This window comes from Colias eurytheme, chromosome 16 (genome assembly GCF_061535395.1).
Source record: "Colias eurytheme isolate Ceu_HAF_F1 chromosome 16, ilColEury1 Martin Lab GWU primary, whole genome shotgun sequence".
NCBI lineage: Eukaryota > Metazoa > Arthropoda > Insecta > Lepidoptera > Pieridae > Colias > Colias eurytheme.
The window spans coordinates 8,826,263-8,832,262 of NC_142995.1; positions in this window are offsets into that span (position 1 = coordinate 8,826,263).

Sequence of the window (6,000 nt, forward strand, 5' to 3'; positions counted from 1 at the left end):
ATGGTGCCGATTTATAAACACATCACTGTTTAAAATATTAACAACCATTACATAAAAACAAGTTTATTAAAAAATCTATCTCAACGTAACATATTTTCTTCACAATCATCTAAAGGAAAACTAATTTTCTCTACCTCAGGCTTAAGCTATTATTACTTCATACTGACCTTTGACATTAAGCCAGATGTTATTGGAAAAGTCCTATTAATGTTAGACACACTGAAACGACTTTTTCTATACCTACTGGACCCCAAAAGTGTCGGTATTTTACGACCCTTGTAATTTTTCAATTTTCCTCATTCAACTCGGCTGTGTTACAATTTATTCCTTTTATAGGCGTGAATATAGACGTATAAGCTAATTTTTAGCTGAAATAAAACATGTCTTGCAAGAAAAAAGAGGATAAACAGAGTTATCTGTCTAACAATGTTATTTGTCTATCTGTTTCTTCTCTCTTAAACTACTGAAACGATTAAGATGTAATTCAGTACAAAGATAGTTTGAGACTTCAGATACGAAATAGGATAGATTTAATCTTATTAGTCCCATGGAAACGGGAACTTAGGTTTTCTTTGACTACGCGGGCGAAGCCGCGGGCAGAAAGATAGTTACATAATAATGATTTAGTCGCAAATTGAATAGATTTCATAATTCTTGTTAAAGAATAAAGATCAAAGGTATATTCAATTGAACTAAATATTCTTGAAAGCAAATACATATTACGTCCATTGTTGTAGAGGCCATTGATAAATCAAATTAAAGATGGCGTCTGTTTGGTGTTGAACGATTGTTTATTTTATTATGCCAGATATTGTCTGTTATGTTATCCGTATATATTGTTTGGACTAATAAATATTTGCTTGTGATTTACTTATCTGATTATCAACAATTTTCTTCTAATAACTAAGTTGATAATAATTATAGTTTTATATTTTAATTAAAAAGGCAAGGTTCTAATTTTGGCTGCAAGTTTTTTAATTCAATCAGGAGTTCGATTCTATACTTTAAACAAAATGATGAAAAATTCGCACATCCATAAAATTTCGTTCTCTTGTCAACATTATATTACACCTTAGACCTATAAGCTCAGATAATTTTCTTCAAACTCTTGTATGTGTTCCGTTTTCTGCAGTCCGATAGCGCTGATATTCTACCTGTAATAAATAAATTAAAATAATTTTAAAGCAGAATGAAAAGAAACAGTCAATGAAAATCAAAACTGTATTCTAATTCGTTTAAAACAATCTGACCAAATTGTTACAAAAGGTCTCTCACTAGAAATAGTACCTACTATACTAGCTGTGCCCCGTTATTTCACCCGCATTGCTCCGCTCCTGTTGGTCTTAGGGTGATGATATATAGCCTTCCTCGATAAATGGGCTATTTAACACCGAATGAAAATTTCAAATCGGTCCAGTAGTTCCTGAGATTAGCGCGTTCAAACAAAATGAACACACTCTTCAGCTTTATAAGGGCAAAAGCCGGACAAATAGTACCATTAAACTTGTAAATGCTGGCAGGGTCATTGACAAAAGTGCTGATGTTGCGCTTGCTTTTGAAGATTTCTTTAGTAGTGTCCCTGTTAGTATTACTAAAAAATTAAATTCATCATCAGTGCTTGCGGAGTCCTATTTGAGGGACCATGTTGCGGAGTGTAATGTATTATTTGAATTGCGACATGTGACTGCAGATGAAATTGTTAAAACTTTTAAAACATTAAACTTAAAAAAAACATGTGATCTCTGGGGAATGTCTGTGAATTTAGTAAATAATATTATAGAAAACATTGCCAACCATTTAGCGTTTATATTTAATCAATGTTGTGACTGTGGTATATTCCCAGATTTATTAAAGTTTAGTAAAGTTATTCCTTTATTCAAAAGCGGTGACCAAGAAGACTGTAATAACTATAGGCCTATTTCTATTTTACCAACTTTGAGCAAAGTCTTCGAGAAATTGATTTTAAACCAATTATGTAGTCATTTTGTTTCAAATGGTTTACTGCACGCCAAACAGTTTGGTTTTACAAGGGGGCGCTCTACCACTGATGCTGGAATAGCTCTTTTGTCACATATATATAAAGCATGGGAAAATTCAAAGAATGCTTTGGGGATATTCTGCGACCTTTCTAAGGCTTTCGACTGTGTAGAACATTCCACTCTATTACGGAAACTAAATTTTTATGGTATCAAAGGTTTATCTCAGGACCTCATAGCTTCATATCTTCAGAACAGGGTACAGACCGTTGTTGTTAATGGAGAGAAATCTTGCGGTGCGCCGATTAACATTGGTGTTCCGCAGGGATCTATCTTAGGACCGTTTTTGTTCTTAGTGTATATTAATGACCTACCTTATTATTTGCAGGATATGTGTGAAATAGTACTGTTTGCAGATGATACCTCATTAATATTTAATGTGGATAGATATGACACAAATGTTGACGAAGTAAACTCTGCTCTTTTACGCATATCTAATTGGTTTAATGCTAATAATTTATTATTGAATGCAAAAAAAAACAAATTGTGTAAAGTTTATCCTTCCAAATGTAAAAAAGGTCAAAAGGGATATCATTTTAAACGGGGAGGTATTATACCCTGTCGAGTCTACTGTTTTTCTTGGTTTGACACTAGATGAGAAGCTACAATGGGGGACCCATGTTGCCACCACCGCTGCTAAGCTCAGCTCAGCTGCATATGCAGTTCGAAGAATAAGGCATCTCACCGATGAAGATACGGCTAGATTGGTTTATTTTAGCTACTTTCATAGCATTATGTCCTATGGAATTCTACTATGGGACAGGGCTGCAGATATAGAAACTATATTTATATTACAGAAAAGAGCCATACGCTCTATATATAATTTACGTGCTCGGGACTCACTAAGAGATCTCTTTAAGAATATTGGTATCCTCACTGTACCATCACAGTATATATTTAATAATGTTTTACATGTACACAAAAAACGCGGACTTACACACAAAAGTAGGAGATAGACACTGTTATGGCACAAGGAATAGAAATAAAATTGAAATGCCATTTTATAGGTTAGCTAAAGTTAAAAATTCATTTATGGGCCAAGGTATACGTTTTTACAATAGAATTCCTCATAGTATTAATGAGTTTAGTAGTGTTAAATTTAAAACTTATTTAAAAAATGTATTAGTTCAGAGAGCCTACTACAGCATTAAGGAATATATGGAAGATGAAAATCCATGGAGGGTTGTCGCGTAAGAATAACAGGACAGTTCTTTGGCATATTATGATAATATATAATATTATGTAGTTAGATGTAAGTAACATGTAATGTAAAATTATATTGTATATGGACATGACTTTAAAAGAGCAACTATGGAGTTTCTTGCCGGTTCTTCTCCATAGATACTGCTTTCCGAATCGGTGGTAAATTTAAAGAATGTAATGACGATTCAAAAGTGCTTCTGGAAGAAGTCTAATTGAATAAATAAATGTTTGAGTTTGAGTTTGAGTATATTATTAGTATAGATAAAAATGGATTATCATTTGGCTGTTTGACGTCTGAATATAGCAACCCTCCAACGAGGACGTGAAAGCGATTGCCTACTTAAAAAAATGTTCGTTCATCTAAAAATTCTCAGGTCGTTGAGTTTCAACAAAACGCTCTTTAATAAAAGTTTTCCCGTGAATAAGAAGCTCAAGAGTTGTGTATTGTTTCTTGAAATAAAGTTTAATTATACCTCGTATTGCGGCTTAGTAATTGAGTTCAAAATAACATCTAAATAACGCCTACATAATACAGTAAATGGACATTATAACGGAATGATTTTTTCTTTTGTTTTCTATTGTTTCGGGAAAAGGTGGGTGTGAAGTCGACACATATTTTACGGCTTTGAAGTAGAGAATAGTTAAATTTAAATATGAATGTATATTATGTATAGACAACTCTTTATAGATATGTATATTATGTAATTTATAGTTGTATTTATTGTTGAAGAGAAACTTCTTTATCGGGGTTGGAAAAAAAATTAGTTTAACATTTTTTCGTTACGCGTGACATTTTTCCGTTACGCGCCATCTTTTTCTTATCCCTACCACGCGTGAAGTTGCATATAGTAAATTATTTTTTGAAAAATAAGGTCATAAAGAAGTTTCACTTCTTATGTGTGCGTGTACACAACACGCACACATTTTTTCTATTGTTAGTATGAATAAGTGTTTGTCCGGGCAAATGTCCGTAATGAATATAGAAAAAGGCCGTGTACCGAGTACACGTGTCAACCTGAAACTCCTTTGGCAAGATTGAAAGATACCAAAATCGTCGCTTTACTCCATGACGTGACGATATTGCCGCGACGCGACCTTGAAATTTAACTCTCAACGCGCCGAAAGAAGTTTCACTTTAAAAAGAAAATCATTACTCGTAATTGCAAGTATAGAACTATGTATATGGATACTGGACTCGCCGGTTGGTTTGGTTGGTAGTGACCCTGCCTTCCAGCCCACTTGCCCACTTCGGTCGTGGGTTCGATTCCCACCCGGGGCAAATATTTGTGTGATGAACATAGATGTTTGCTCTGTGTCTGGGTGTTAATTATCTATATAAGTATTTATTTAAAATTATACATGTATGTTTATCAGCCATCTGGTTTCCATAACACAAGCGAAAGCTTAGTATAGAATCAGATCGTGCCGTGTGTGAATATAGTCCCAAAATATTTATTATTTACTAGCGGTCCGCCCCGGCTTCGCCCGTGGTACATATTTACGTTTTCTCTACATAAAAACCATCCTCGTACTTCCAGGAATATAATAAAAAAAGAATTATCGAAATCGGTTCAGCCGTTCTCGAGTTATGCGCTTACCAACACATTTTGCGATTTTTTTTTATATATATAAGAAGATTTATATTCCAATTCAATTATTGAAAAGTCAATAGCATGTTTAATACAAGATAACCAGACAACGATACAAAGACGAAAACCACATAAAGTTAGTACATGATACTTTCAGACGTTGATATTAAACCCTACTATAATTTATAGCATAATTAGATAACAGTTGGCGAAGTTATGAATTTCTAAGCTAATGTGCCCTTCGAGGCAGATGATTTATTTATCTTGAATGAAATAACTCTACGGTGAAATAGCGAGTGGTATATTATAATAATTTAAGTATAATTTTGCGTGGAAATTTTTTTCTTAAAGATTTTGCAGTGATATCTGCAAATGAAGTCGAGACTGTCTATTGCAGGGATAGGTTATTGACGTAAAGGTTTTTTCCATTACTTTTACAAGGCAAGGAATGGAAATAATATATATATATTATATACATAATATTTATACATACAGGTACATAATATTTATACAGAATATAATTATAAGAAGAAGTTTCCGCTAAAAATAATCAGTTATATGTACAAAAACAATGTATGCAAAATATTAAATATCTAGGTCAATTAAAAATTAAACAATTTTTGTCTTTTCATATGAAAAGGTAGACTCTCCAAACTTTATATTAACGGAAATCTTCCCGCGCTGTTTCTATTTTTTACCATACAATTTTTCAAAACAAAAATAAATATTATAATCACAGTAATAAACCCAAATAATACTTGAGAATAAAGGTATGCTAACATATTTTAATGATAATTATGAAAATTCGATCATTCAAACATGTAAAAATATGCGATAAACGTATGCGTACTTGACTATGGCGACAAAAAAGAGGGTAAAGTTTTTAGCATGCATGACTCCTGCATAATGCCAAAACTATTTACCATAATTTGACAAATGAAGTATCGTTAACATTAAGCTATGTGACGTCATTGTAAATTCAAGATGGCGCCTGGAATTCAGAAACTTTTTAGAGTGCAAACTTAACAGTAGTCGGCTTTAGTTTTTTACTTTTAAAAAGAGAAAGTACAGCCGCTTCGGAATGTTCTTTTTGAGATATATCCGATTGCATTCAGAATCGTTTCATTTCTAAACTGCATGCTGGTGCTACGATGTTTTTGCCGTAGCAGATA